The sequence below is a fragment of the Ranitomeya imitator genome, chromosome 5 (genome assembly GCF_032444005.1).
Source record: "Ranitomeya imitator isolate aRanImi1 chromosome 5, aRanImi1.pri, whole genome shotgun sequence".
Classification (NCBI taxonomy): Eukaryota; Metazoa; Chordata; class Amphibia; order Anura; family Dendrobatidae; genus Ranitomeya; species Ranitomeya imitator.
In genome coordinates, this window is record NC_091286.1 from 669,331,576 (window position 1) to 669,347,266 (window position 15,691).

At 44.5% G+C, this 15,691-nt stretch overlaps 1 long non-coding RNA gene across 2 annotated transcripts in view; it reads right to left on the reverse strand.

The window, feature by feature from the left end:
- The window catches only part of LOC138638745 (uncharacterized), a 111,716-nt gene extending 96,568 nt beyond the window's left edge, over window positions 1-15,148 (reverse strand). The window contains exons 1-2 of one of the 2 annotated variants that reach the window (XR_011312541.1): window positions 10,617-15,148; window positions 9,872-10,517 (exon numbers count right to left, since the gene is read on the reverse strand). This is a non-coding gene — a long non-coding RNA (uncharacterized lncRNA). The remainder of the gene's footprint in view (window positions 1-9,871; window positions 10,518-10,616) is intronic. The other variant, XR_011312542.1, reaches the window with a different exon arrangement.
- Between the last annotated feature and the right edge of the window lie 543 nt (window positions 15,149-15,691).

The window sequence follows — 15,691 nt, forward strand, 5'->3', positions numbered from 1 at the left end:
TCGGTCGTTGTTGCGGAAGTATGAGGTACCTGTTGTTCCTTCGCTTGAGCATCCTGCTCCAGTGCTGGTGGAGGGAGAATTGGAGTATGTTGTGGAGAAGATCTTGGATTCTCGTGTTTCCAGACGGAAACTCCAGTATTTGGTCAAGTGGAAGGGTTATGGTCAGGAGGATAATTCTTGGGTGGTTGCCTCGGATGTTCATGCTGATGATTTGGTTCGCGCTTTTCATAGGGCTCATCCTGGTCGCCCTGGTGGTTCTCGTGAGGGTTCGGTGACCCCTCCTCAAGGGGGGGGTACTGTTGTGAGTTCTGTTTTTGGGCTCCCTCTGGTGGTTACTGATGGTACTGGGTGACTTGTCTTTCCTGGGTTTCTGGGTTCCACCTGTTCCATCAGCATATGGGAGTTTCCTATTTAACCTGGCTTTGCTGGCATTTCCTCGCCGGTTATCAATGTATCCAGTGTGTCTTGTTACCTCTGCTCCCTGCTCCTAGAACCTTCTGGACAAGCTAAGTTTGGATTTTTCTGTTTTGTGTTTTGCTTAATTTGGTTTTTAGTCCAGCCTGCAGATATGTGATTCTCTGCTGCTGGTTGCTCTAGTGGGCTGAAATTGCTTTTCATGTACCATGAGTTGGCACATGAGTTCAAGTAATTTCAGGATGGTTTTTTGAAGGGTTTTTCGCTGACCGCGCAGTTCACTTTTGTATCCTCTGCTATCTAGCTTTAGCGGGCCTCATTTTGCTGAAACTGTTTTCATACTACGTATGTGCTTTCCTCTCATTTCACCGTCATTATATGTGGGGGGCTGCTATTTGCTGTGGGGTATTTCTCTGGAGGCAAGAGAGGTCTGTGTTTCTTCTGATAGGGGAAGTTAGATCTTCGGCTGGAGCGAGACGTCTAGGATCATCGTAGGCACGTTCCCCGGCTACTTTTATTTGTGTGTTAGGTTTAGGGTCGCGGTCAGCTCAGGTTCCATCGCCCTAGAGCTTGTTTGTATCTGTGCTTGTCATTTTTGTGATCCCCTGCCATTGGGATCATGACAGCCCACACTTCCAATCATTCCTCATTGGCTGCTGCGTTCAGTTTGAATTCTGGGAACTTCCGATTCCGGTATCCGATACGCGGGAAGTATCGGAATTCGGTATCGGAATTCCGATACCGCAAATATCGGCCGATGCCCGATACTTGCGGTATCGGAATGCTCAACATTAGCCCTAATCCTATCACAACAACTAGAAATAGCCGTGGAGCGTTCCTGACTCTCCCTAGACGCCTCTTCACAGCCTAAGAGCTAGCTAGCCCTAGAGATAGAAAATAAAGCCTACCTTACCTCAGAGAAATTCCCCAAAGGAAAAGGCAGCCCCCCACATATATTGACTGTGAGTAAAGATGAAATTCACATCGCAGAAATGAAACAGGTTTCAGCAAAGGGAGGCCAGACTTACTAAACAGACAGAGGATAGGAAAGGTATCTTTGCGGTCAGCACAAAAACGACAAAAGACCACGCAGAGTGTGCAAAAAGACCTCCGCACCGACTAACGGTGCGGAGATGCCACTCTGCATCCCAGAGCTTCCAGCTAGCAAGACAAAATCATGATAACCAGCTGGACAAGGAAACAATGAACAAATAATAACTTTCAGGAACTTAGCTTCTGCTGGAGAAGACAGGTCACCAGAAAGATCCAAGAGCGAACTGAACCAATGGAGGAACATTAACATAGTAACATAGTAACATAGTTAGTAAGGCCAAAAAAAGACATTTGTCCATCCAGTTCAGCCTATATTCCATCATAATAAATCCCCAGATCTACGTCCTTCTACAGAACCTAATAATTGTATGATACAATATTGTTCTGCTCCAGGAAGACATCCAGGCCTCTCTTGAACCCCTCGACTGAGTTCGCCATCACCACCTCCTCAGGCAAGCAATTCCAGATTCTCACTGCCCTAACAGTAAAGAATCCTCTTCTATGTTGGTGGAAAAACCTTCTCTCCTCCAAACGCAAAGAATGCCCCCTTGTGCCCGTCACCTTCCTTGGTATAAACAGATCCCCAGCGAGATATTTGTATTGTCCCCTTATATACTTATACATGGTTATTAGATCGCCCCTCAGTCGTCTTTTTTCTAGACTAAATAATCCTAATTTCGCTAATCTATCTGGGTATTGTAGTTCTCCCATCCCCTTTATTAATTTTGTTGCCCTCCTTTGTACTCTCTCTAGTTCCATTATATCCTTCCTGAGCACCGGTGCCCAAAACTGGACACAGTACTCCATGTGCGGTCTAACTAGGGATTTGTACAGAGGCAGTATAATGCTCTCATCATGTGTATCCAGACCTCTTTTAATGCACCCCATGATCCTGTTTGCCTTGGCAGCTGCTGCCTGGCACTGGCTGCTCCAGGTAAGTTTATCATTAACTAGGATCCCCAAGTCCTTCTCCCTGTCAGATTTACCCAGTGGTTTCCCGTTCAGTGTGTAATGGTGATATTGATTCCCTCTTCCCATGTGTATAACCTTACATTTATCATTGTTAAACCTCATCTGCCACCTTTCAGCCCAAGTTTCCAACTTATCCAGATCCATCTGTAGCAGAATACTATCTTCTCTTGTATTAACTGCTTTACATAGTTTTGTATCATCTGCAAATATCGATATTTTACTGTGTAAACCTTCTACCAGATCATTAATGAATATGTTGAAGAGAACAGGTCCCAATACTGACCCCTGCGGTACCCCACTGGTCACAGCGACCCAGTTAGAGACTATACCATTTATAACCACCCTCTGCTTTCTATCACTAAGCCAGTTACTAACCCATTTACACACATTTTCCCCCAGACCAAGCATTCTCATTTTGTGTACCAACCTCTTGTGCGGCACGGTATCAAACGCTTTGGAAAAATCGAGATATACCACGTCCAATGACTCACCGTGGTCCAGCCTATAGCTTACCTCTTCATAAAAACTGATTAGATTGGTTTGACAGGAGCGATTTCTCATAAACCCATGCTGATATGGAGTTAAACAGTTATTCTCATTGAGATAATCCAGAATAACATCCCTCAGAAACCCTTCAAATATTTTACCAACAATAGAGGTTAGACTTACTGGCCTATAATTTCCAGGTTCACTTTTAGAGCCCTTTTTGAATATTGGCACCACATTTGCTATGCGCCAGTCCTGCGGAACAGACCCTGTCGCTATAGAGTCACTAAAAATAAGAAATAATGGTTTATCTATTACATTACTTAGTTCTCTTAGTACTCGTGGGTGTATGCCATCCGGACCCGGAGATTTATCTATTTTAATCTTATTTAGCCGGTTTCGCACCTCTTCTTGGGTTAGATTGGTGACCCTTAATATAGGGTTTTCATTGTTTCTTGGGATTTCACCTAGCATTTCATTTTCCACCGTGAATACCGTGGAGAAGAAGGTGTTTAACCCTTGTCAGGCTGCATAATTTTACAACCTTAACAGGCTGCATAGGTACAATTGTACCTTCACATATACCTCCACTGTGGGAAGACTTTACTTGGTTTCAGAAACTAAAGTTCATTCAGCTACAAATGTTATGCTGATATCTATTGTTCAGTGTTGTTACTGGTCACTTATGTTGCTGTCAATTAAGTTAATTCAAACTGGGAGTGGCTTCTACTTGTCTTCCTGCCTCCCTCCTCTCATTAGCCATTTTGCTGTTCATCTCATTGCTGTGAGCACACATTTCTAGGCTTGTGAAGTCTTCAATTTCTTGGAAACGAAGGTAGGAAAGTCTCACAGCATCTAACAGCCAGTTATACCTTTATTCTCATTATGTGGGGACAGAACAGTCAAATTGTCTTTCAGCCTGGACTTGGCTTACATATATTTTGTATGAAACTTATCACTATAGGTATAATTTTTATACGAAAAATGGATAATAATTAGTATCTACATATTGTTTTACGATGTTTTATTTATATTCAGCACAAAATACGAAGCCAAAATTCATCTAGCAAGTCATCATGAGTGATAGTAATGCTTGATCTAGTTTCCGCCATAATCCAAGAAAACGTGTTTGCAGGTTAGTATAATTTTGTGAAAAGCCAATAATGTAGTATTTCGGAAAATTATTTATTTTACATTTTTTCATATTTACAGATTTACGTCTGACGAAATAATGCGAATGCTAGAAGAATCTGATTCTGAGCATGAGGATGAACCATATGTTCCATCTGATGATGAAAACTATGTACCACAAGTGGATGTTACTGAAGAAGATTCAGACATTGAACAAGAAATGGTCATAGAGCATGAAAATGAATACGAATCAGACGAAAGTGTTGAGGATGATTCTGTGCCTCAAAGTGCAGGCGACATTTGGACTGCTAAGGATGAAACTCAATGGTGCAGTAATCCACTGCCAAATGCACAAACAAAATCTCGTAATGTCCTACGACAAAGAGGTGGCCCTGCAGCAATCAGCAACCTATATACAGCAAAAGAGCTATTCAAGTCCATCATGACTCCCGAGATGTGTGACATCATATTACGGGAAACGAATCGAAAGGCCAAGAGAGTTTGTGATGCTTACAACAACGAACTGGTACAACGTTTTCCTGATTCTTCCAAACGGCCACCACAAAAAACATTCAAGCAATTTACTGAAACTGAACTTCATGCATTTTTGGGCATACTGATTGCTGCTGGTGTGCACAGAGCCAACAAAGAGAATCTGGAGGAAATGTGGAATGTTGCTGCTCTGCCTCTTATACGTGCAGCCATGTCTCGTGACCGCTTCAAGATGATACTCAGATTTATCAGGTTTGACAACGAAAATACACGTGCAGAACGTGTGCAAACAGATAAAGCTGCACCAATACGGGACATCTGGACAATGCTGAACAGTAATCTGGAGAGAGCCTACAAGCCATATCATTGTATCACCGTCGACGAGCAATTATTTCCATTTAGAGGTCATACTAAATTTACCCAGTATATACCTTCAAAACCAGCTAAATATGGCATAAAGATTTTCTGGGCTTGTGACTCATCAAATGCCTACCCTTTACAAGGTCAGCTCTACACTGGGAAACCAACTGATGGTCCTCGACAAGTAAACATTGGAGAACGAACAGTATTGGACCTAGTGAGCTCGTATAAAGGCTCTGGAAGAAATGTCACCACCGATAACTTCTTTACAACCATGGAACTAGCTAAGGTATTGAACTCCTGGAACATGACACTAGTTGGTACAGTGAGAAAAAACAAAAGGTTCCTACCTAACAACATGCAGCCTGCCAAAGAAAGGCCTGTATACTCGACAAATTTTGCCTACAATCATGATGCAACAGTCTGTTCATATGTACCAAAGAAGAACAAATCAGTCGTGCTTCTATCATCTATGCACATGACGGGAGAAGTTGAAGAGACACTAGCAGCCAAGCCAGAGATAATAAAATACTACAACATAACAAAAGGTGGCGTTGATGTTATGGATAAAATGTTGGGAGAGTACACTGTGAAACGACGAACATCACGTTGGACTTTGGCATTTTTCTACAATATGATTGATGTCAGTGGGTTAGCATCCTACATCATCTACAGAGAACACAATCCAAGCTTCAGGGCAAAGGATCAACGAAGAAAGTTCCTGAAAGATCTCGCAAATCAGCTGTGTATGATTGCAATTGAAGATCGTAGTACAAACAAAATGATAATGAGAAACCATTTTCTTCGAGGTGCAGTAGAAATGGTGCTTGGACGATGCATTGTGGTAGCATCGCAGCCAGCAGCTGGCCCCAAAATACCTCATGGTAGTCGTGGACCCTCCCCTGTTGTTGGTAGTTGCTATGTCTGCAGAGACCTGAGGCGAAAACAACGCAAGACTAGAAAGTCTTGTGTGGTTTGTGTGAAACCCATTTGCGATGAACACTCTGTAGCAAAGCCAACATGCATTACTTGCAAAGAAAATCAATAAAAAAAAGTTTCTTACATTTTCTTTTATAATGTAAATGAACAGTTTTTTACTTGTTTATAATAGTTAAATAGCATTATCATTAAAAAAAAATTTATGCTTTTTCCCTTGCATTATCTTCATTCAAAATATATGAGGTACATTTGTACCTATGCAGCTTGTTATGGATGCAAAAAGATCTCGACCCCTTATCTCGGAAGCGGGTGGAGATATTTTATTGAAATTTGGCCAATATATTCTGGACCAAAAATGTAGAGATGTCACGAAATTTCAGCCCTCTACGTCTTTTCAAAAAAAAGTTATTGCAATTTTAAAACGGAATAGTTACAATTGTACCTATTCAGCCGGATAAGGGTTAATATGTTAGCTTTTTCCTCGTCATCTACAACCATTCTTTCCTCACTATTAAGGGGCCTACATTTTCAGTTTTTATTCTTTTACTATTGATATAGTTGAAGAACAGTTTGGGATTAGTTTTACTCTCCTTAGCAATGTGCTTCTCTGTTTCCTTTTTGGCAGCTTTAATTAGTTTTTTAGATAAAGTATTTTTCTCCCTATAGTTTTTAGAGCTTCAATGGTGCCATCCTGCTTTAGTAGTGCAAATGCTTTCTTTTTACTGTTAATTGCCTGTCTTACTTCTTTGTTTAGCCACATTGGGTTTTTCCTATTTCTAGTCCTTTTATTCCCACAAGGTATAAACAACTTACACTGCTTATTTAGGATGTTCTTAAACATTTCCCATTTATTATCTGTATTATTAGTTCTGAGGATATTGTCCCAGTCTACCAGATTAAGGGCATCTCTAAGCTGGTCAAACTTTGCCTTCCTAAAGTTCAGTGTTTTTGTGACTCCCTGACAAGTCCCCCTAGTGAAAGACAGGTGAAACTGTACAATATTGTGGTCGCTATTTCCTAGATGCCCGACCACCTGCAGATTTGTTATTCTGTCAGGTCTATTAGATAGTATTAGGTCTAAAAGTGCTGCTCCTCTGGTTGGATTCTGCACCAATTGTGAAAGATAATTTTTCTTGGTTATTAGCAGAAACCTGTTGCCTTTATGGGTTTCACAGGTTTCTGTTTCCCAGTTAATATCCGGGTAGTTAAAGTCCCCCATAACCAGGACCTCATTATGGGTTGCAGCTTCATCTATCTGCTTTAGAAGTAGACTTTCCATGCTTTCTGTTATATTTGGGGGTTTGTAACAGACCCCAATGAGAATTTTGTTACCATTTTTCCCTCCATGAATTTCAACCCATATGGACTCGACATCCTCATTCCCTTCGCTAATATCCTCCCTTAAAGTGGACTTTAGACAAGACTTTACATAGAGACAAACCCCTCCTCCTCTCATTGACAGCTGGCATGGAGTAACGATCTGAGTGGAGTTAAATAGAGCAGCCAACCAAAGGATAAACCACGTCACCTGTGTAAGGAACCTCAGAAGCAGCAGCTTTACTCACAGCCACCAGAGGGAGTCCATGGACAGAACTCACCGAAGTACCATTCACAACCACAGGAGGGAGTTCGACAACAGAATTCACAACAGATCTCCCCATCTTGCCCCATCTGTCTCCATCGTATCCATCCTGTCCCATGATCCTGTACGATCTGTCTCCAACCCTGCTTCATCTGTCTCCAATCATGCCCCCATGTCTTTCATCCAGCATTCTGCCCCATGTCTCACAGTCTGCCCCTGTGACCAGCATTCTGCCCGGTGTCTCCAATCATGCCACCTGTGTCTCCATTCTGCCCTATCTGTCTCCAGTCATGCCCTGTATCTCTATTCTGCCCTGGTGTCCAGCATTCTGCCCCTTGTCCAGCATTCTGCACCTGTGTCCAGCATTCTGCCCGTGTCTCATAGTCTGCCCCTCGTGTCCAGCATTCTGCCCCTGTGTCCAGCATTCTGCCCCCATGTCTCACAGTCTGCCCCTCGTGTCCAGCATTCTGCCCCTGTGTCCAGCATTCTGCCCCTGTGTTCAGCATTCTGGTCCTGTGTCCAGCTTCTGCCCCCGTGTCTCACAGTCTGCCCCTCGTGTTCAGCATTCTGATCCTGTGTCCAGCATTCTGCCCCTGTGTCTTGCATTCTGCCCCTGTGTCCAGCATTCTGCCGATGTGTCCAGCATCTCTGCCCCAGCGTGTCCAGCATCTCTGCCCCAGCATCCAGCATTATGCCCCCATGTCCAGCATTCTGCTCCTGTGTCCAGCATTCTTCCCCGTGTCTCACAGTCTGCCCCTGTGTCCAGCATTCTGCCCCTGTGTCCAGCATTCTGCCCCCGTGTCCAGCATTCTGCCCCCGTGTCCAGCATTCTGCCCCATGTCTGTCTGCCCCTCGTGTCCAGCATTCTGCCCCCATGTTACAGTCTGCCCCTCGTGTCCAGCATTGTGCCCCTGTGTCTCAGTCTGCCCCTTGTGTCCAGCATTCTGCCCCTGTGTCCAGCATTCTACCCCCGTGTCTGTCTGCCCCTTGAGTCCAGCATTCTGCCCCCATGTTCCAGTCTGCCCCTCGTGTCCAGCATTCGGCCCCCATGTCTCAGTCTGCCCCTCATGTCCAGCATTCTGCCCCTGTGTCTCAGTCTGCCCCTCGTGTCCAGCATTCTGCCCCTGTGTCCAGCATTCTGCCCCTGTGTCCAGCATTCTGCCCATGTGTCCAGCATCTCTGCCACAGCGTGTCCAGCATCTTTGCCCCAGCATCCAGCATTCTGCCCCCGTGTCCAGCAGTCTGTGTCCAGCAGTCTGCCCCCGTGTCCAGCATTCTGCCCCGTGTCTCACAGTCTGCCCCTGTGTCCAGCATTCTGCCCCTGTGTCCAGCATTCTGCCCATGTGTCCAGCATCTCTGCCACAGCGTGTCCAGCATCTTTGCCCCAGCATCCAGCATTCTGCCCCCGTGTCCAGCAGTCTGTGTCCAGCAGTCTGCCCCCGTGTCCAGCATTCTACCCCTGTGTCCAGCATTCTGCCCCCGTGTCCAGCATTCTGCCCCATGTCTGTCTGCCCCTCGTGTCCAGCATTCGGCCCTCGTGTCTCAGTCTGCCCCTCGTGTCCAGCATTCTGCCCCTGTGTCTCAGTCTGCCCCTTGTGTCCAGCATTCTGCCCCTGTGTCTCAGTCTGCCCCTGTGTCCAGCATGCTGCCCCTGTGTCCAGCATTCTGCCCCTGTGTCCAGCATTCTGCCCCCGTGTCCAGCATTCTGCCCCCGTGTCCAGCATTCTGCCCCTGTGTCTCAGTCTGCCCCTCGTGTCCAGCATTTTGCCCCTGTCTCCAGAATTCTGCCCCTGTGTCTGTCTGCCCCTCGTGTCCAGCATTCTGCCCCCATGTTCCAGTCTGCCCCTCGTGTCCAGCATTTGGCCCCCATGTCTCAGTCTGCCCCTCGTGTTCAGCATTCTGCCCCTGTGTCTCAATCTGCCCCTCGTGTCCAGCATTCTGCCCCTGTGTCCAGCATTCTGCCCCCGTGTCCAGCATTCTGCCCCTTTGTCCAGCATTCTGCCCCTGTGTCCAGCATTCCGCCCCTGTTTCCAGCATCTCTGCCCCAGCGTGTCCAGCATTTTGCCCCTCGTGTCCAGCATTCTGCACCCGTGTCTCAGTCTGCCCCTTGTGTCCAGCATTCTGCCCCCGTGTCTCACAGTCTGCCCCTCATGTCCAGCATTCTGCCTCTGTGTCCAGCATTCTGACCCTGTGTCCAGCATTCTGTCCCTGTGTCTCACAGTCTGCCCCTATGTCCAGCATTCTGCCCCTGTGTCTCACAGCCTGGCCCTGTGTCCAGCATTCTGCCCCTCGTGTCCAACATTCTGCCCCTGTATCCAGCATTCTGCCCCTGTCTCCAGCATTCGGCCCCTGTCTCCAGCATCTCTGCCCCAGCGTGTCCAGCATTCTGCCCCGGGGCCCCCTGGATTGCCGCTCTCAAAAAAAAAAAACACGATTTCTTACCTGGCCGTGCTCCTGCAGCGGGCGAAGCTCTCTCCCTCCACGCAGGTGAAGCACGCACTCGCCGGCGGCTGACAATGACGTCAGATGCGGCGAAATGTGCACTGCGGCTCAAGTCAGCTGCCAGCTTCCGACTGGCTGGCGGTTGTTAACTATTATAATAGATCAATCCGAGGACATCAAAAGAGTCAATTGTTCCAAAAAATTATTTGTTTGTTTATTGCAGACCAGACATACAGTCAAAAAAGCCAACGTTTCGGCCACAATTGGCCTTTATCAAGGCAGAGATCTATAAAGGTATAATAACAAAAAAGAAAATTAATATATACATCAAAATCATAAATCAGATACATTTAGTATCATAATTGATGTTCTGGTCCAAGACAATCTTACAGCAGAAAGTCCAAACATATATACACATACAATAGGTCCAGGCTATGAGCCATAACATAATGTGCATAAAGCAACATAATCAAAACAATATAGATGGTGACCTCACTGACAACATTGCATGAGAAGTAGATGAACAATATAGTAGTCACATATGGTCATTAATGCCCATGGTAAACATGACACTTCCGAGTAGGATCCTATAAAATCAAGTGAGAGAGCATACAAAGTTACCTGTATGGTGGTATAGGAAGGGGAACTGAAAAACAATAGAGGTATACAGGAGTAAGTGACCTGAGTAAAAGGAGCAGCATAGGCAGACTCAAGAAGACCCTATAAAATACGGGCATAAACATACCTATTTGTAATGGAACGCGGGATCCAGGATACAGCCGCCGTGTGAGAGAGGTGTGCGTCCCTAATAGAAGTCGGCATCTTATTATGACGGTGGCACAGCGCGCAAACCAGAAGGAGGAAGCCCGGAAGAAGGGCAGAGAAATCAGCCAAAACTACAGCGCACGTGCCGACTAGCCGAAAAGCGCATGCGCAGTAGAGAAAAACCGGACGGAAATGGGGCAACAGCACTAAAGGACTAATGAAACCTAAATGGAGCAATAAAAAACAGGGAGGGGGGAAGAAAAAGAGCCTAGCGGTCTGAACCCCAATAGGGGAGGAATCAATGACTACCCTGAATACAGGGACTAAGCGAAACAAACCAAGGGGACGGACATAAAATAAGGACAAAGTGAAAGGGGAAAGGAAACAGAATAGAAAGAGAGGACAACTCAAAAGACAGTATCCACAAACCTGAAGGAGAACAACGCACCACAAGTCTGTGAGGATCCACCGGATTATGTCTAAATAAAAAGAGAGAAAAAAAATAAAAAAAATTATAATCACAGTATATACATATATGAAACGATATCACATTACAATCATGAACAGCAATATGATTATATACAAATATGAGTAGCCATATACATAAGAATATATAAATGTATCAAATAAAAATAAGAATAATAAAGAATAAAAAAGGACCCATATATTATAGTACACCAGAGAGCCTAAAGGTCCCTATAGAAGTCAATATAACAGCTCATATTCTCTATTTAAGCCATTGGGTTCTAGAGTTTGAAGGGTATGAATCCAATAGACTTCTTTCTCCTTAAGCTTCAATATTCTGTTACCACCTCGTCTTGCAATCGGTATATTATCAATAACCTGGTATCGAAGCTGCGAAATGTTATGATTATGTGAGATGAAGTGGGCTGGGATGGGCAACATTATCCTTTTACATCGAATGGTTGATTTATGCTGCGATATGCGGTCTCGGATATGTTGAGTGGTTTCACCAACATATCCGAGACCGCAGGGACACTTGATGGGATAGATGACATATGTAGAGTCACAATTATAATAATTACGGATAGGAAAACGTTTCCCAGATCTCGGACGGGTAAATGTGTCTCCCTTACTGATATTATAACATTGTAAACAATGCAAGCAGGGATATGTTCCCTTACGTGCTGAGCCCAAAAGAGTTTGTCTCATCTCATTTCTAGAGCTCCCGACATCAGCTGACACCAAGAGATTACGTAAATTAGGTGGTTTCTAATGGCACATCAGTGGAGGAGAAAGGAATTCTGGAATCTCAGGATATGATAGGCCCAATAAAGGCCAATGTTTATGTATGATCCTGTGAAATAACCGCATGAAAGGGTGGTGGGTACTGACGAAGGCCATCCTCCGTATATCACGACGTACTGTTCTAGAGGATGAAACATCAGATGAATAATTAAGCAGGGTGTCAGGGTAACCCCGGTTTTGGAATTTAAGGGCCATATCTTTTAACCTCAAAGTACGTTGAGAGCTATCAGACACAATCCGGTTTATCCTCTGAAATTGTGACTGCGGGAGAGCCCTTTTAATGTGCTGAGGATGACAACTGGTAAATAATAAAAGACTATTTTTGTCCGTCGGTTTGACATACAAGTCAGTCTATAGAGACCCATCCTCATTCACTATAATTTGAGTATCCAAAAATGCAATAGATTTATGATCATAATGTATGGTAAATGTTAATTTAGTAACACACTGGTTAATATACTGATGAAAAGACACTAAAGACTCTATGTCACCACACCATACGAGAAAAATATCGCCTTGCTCAATTTTTTTTAATTCACCAAAAAAAAATAAAAAAAATAAATGCAGTCTGTTATATCAGGCTGAGGCGTCGTGTATCTCTGTTTTAAAAATCGTAGCTTTGCAGGCATACTGATCAGATATAATTTAGCTCCAAATAAATACATTTGTGTTGAGCTTTAGAAATAGTGCAGTAGCCCAATTAAATTGGGCAAGGCAAGGGACGGGGAAATGGACGTGATGCTGATGGTGCTTCGAAGGCATATGTTACATTGTTCTGTCTGCTAGCCTTGGTCTACTCAGTATTTAGGGTTTTCCAAAATTAAAAAAAAATAAATAAAAAACGTATACAGTCTGTTATCACCTTGAGATGACTGGTGTATCTGTGGTGTCAAAATATTGGCTTCACAGGCATACGTTGCATTGTTCTGCCTGCTAGCCTTGGTCTAATCGGTATTTTCAAAAATTACCAAAAAACATTTTTTTAAATTTATACAGTCTGTTATCTTTGTCAGACTCCTGGTGTACCTGTGGTGTCAAAATCTTCGCTTCACAGGCATACATTGCATTGTTCTGTCTGCTAGCCTTGGTCTACTCAGTGTTTAGTGTTTTCAAAAATTACAAACAAAATTTAAAAAAATGTATACAGTCTGTTATCTCCGTCAGGGGACTGGTGTATATGTGTTGTCAAAATCTTCACTTTGCAGGCATATGTTGTATTTTTTGTTTACTATCCTTGATCTATTCATTATTTTTTGTTTAAAAAATATTTGAAAAAAACACAAAACATATTTTAACTGTCTGTTATCTCTGTCAGATGCTTGGTGTATCTGTGGTCTCCAAATACATGCTTTTCAGGCACACTGAGTGATCACATATAGGAGGACATGCAGAGCGAGGACAGCAGCACAAATGGGGAAGGAGGCATATCACCACAACAGGCAAGAAGAAGCAGTGTGGTGGCCACAGCCAGAAGGCGTGCATATGTTCCTCATAATACCAACATAAGGGAAATTCCAACTGTTAGATCTTCCCGAGCCATTTGCAGCACCAGCCATGCCCGCATCAGCAGGGGTAGCAAAACAACCAGTCTGACCACCACCAGCATGATCAGGCTCATGGCAGCAAAGCACCCGACTTTGTGGGCCGAACTACAGGCAGTGACACCACTGCTTCTTCCACTGTTTTGAATAGAAGTTAATCCCCAGTCCACCGTGCTTGTGAAATTTCTCTAGCCCTGCACCTGTTGTTGCCTACCGTCAAGCAGCACCATCATCAAGCCCGTCCAGGTCCTTGTCCCTAAACAGCCTTCAGTTGTCTATACCCCAGTGGTAACAGACTGTGCTGAAGCTAATCTGCATAGGTGACAAACCTTACAATGCAGAAGAGTTGTGGACAGCACTGAAAGAGCAGTCAGATATTTGGATGACACCACTGAACCTACAGCCAGGCATGGTTGCGTGTGACAATGGCGGGAACCTTGTGGCAGCTCTGAGGCAAGGTGAGCTCACACATGTAGCTTGCCTGCCCCCTGTGCTTAACCTCATTGTTCAACGTTTTCTGAAATGCTCCCCAGAGCCGCCGGATCTGCTAGTGAAAGTATGCTGTCTGTCTGCCCATTTTAGAAAGTCAGATACAGCTTCAGCCATCCATGCCATGCTTCAGCAATGTTTGCAGCTTCTGGCTCACCGACTGGTGTGTGATGTCCCCACACGTTAGAACTCTACACTGCATATGTTGGAAAGGATTTGGGAGCAGAAGAGGGCTGTTGTTGACTACCAACATCAACAAGGCCATCGATATTCAGTTCAGACTTCACACATAAGACCAACTGAGTAGACATGGATGTCAGACATATGTACCATCCTCCAAAACTTTGAGGACTGCATCAAGATGATGAGCGGCGATGATGCCATAATTAGCATCACCATCCCACTTCTCAGCTTTCTGAAAACCTCTCTGCTCACAATTAAAAAGGATGCAATGCAGGCAGAGCATGAGGATATGGATCAAGGAACCAGACAGGATGATCACATTCAGCCAAGCCTCATGTCCTCCCAACGTGAATTGGTATGCAATGAGGAGGAGGAAGAACAGGAGCTACTTTCATGCGCTATAGACAGTGCTACAAGCACAGCTATCATATCGTCTGTTCAGCGGTGATGGCCTGAGGACAGGGAGGAGTAGGATGAGGATGAGGAGGACAGCATGGTCAGTCATCCTGTTGGTGAGGACACAGAAGTCTTGCTTGTTAGCAGTCTGGCACGCATGGCTGACTTTATGTTGCGCTGGGTTTCACGTGACCTTCGTATTATAAAAATTTTTGGTGACACTCATTACTGGTTGGTGACACTTCTAGACCCACGCTATAAGTAGAACATTCAATCTCTTCTGCCAGAGGCTGACAGGTGTACTAAAATGTTGGCCCTTGTAGCGGAATTACTTAGCAAATTCACATTCAAGAACGCTAGCAGCAGATGTCATAGTCTGTTTTACAACCAAGGAGTCCAAGCGAGAGAGACAGAAGAAAATCCAGCTCAGGCAGGGGAACAATGGCAAAGTTCTGGGACAGTTTTCTCAGACCCTCCCATTGTGTCGACACAGAGTCAAGGGGTGCTGTGACAAGAAGTGCAATGTTTAGGAAGATGCTGAGCGAGTACCTTGCAGATTGTACAAACGTCCTCTGTGATTCCTCTGTGCCTTTTAATTATTGGGTATCCAAGCTGGACATGTGGCATGAACTGGCTCTCTATACCTTACATGTCCTGGCCTACCCTGATGCTAGCATTCTGTCCGAGCGGGTTTTTAGTGCCGCTGGTGGAATTATAACAGATAAACGTATACGCCTGTCAACTGAACAAGCTGACAGGCTGACTCTTACAAAAATGAGCAAGGGCGAGATTGAACAAGACTTCTGTACACCACCAAGTGAAAACAGCGAAACATAACCTCTAATACATTCTGTTTTTTGGGGAGGTGTATTCTCATGCACCTCATCTCAACTACACATTATTATTATTATTATTATTATTATTATTATTTATTGTTATAGCGCCATTTATTCCATGGCGCTTTACATGTAAGGAGGGGTATACATAATAAAAACAAGTACAATAATCTTAAACAATACAAGTCATAACTGGTACAGGAGGAATGAAGACCCTGCCCGCGAAGGCTCACAATCTACAAGGGATGGGTGAGAATACAGTAGGTGAGGATAGAGTTGGTCATGCAGCGGTTTGGTCGATCGGTGGTTACTGCAGGTTGTAGGCTTGTCGGAAGAGGTGG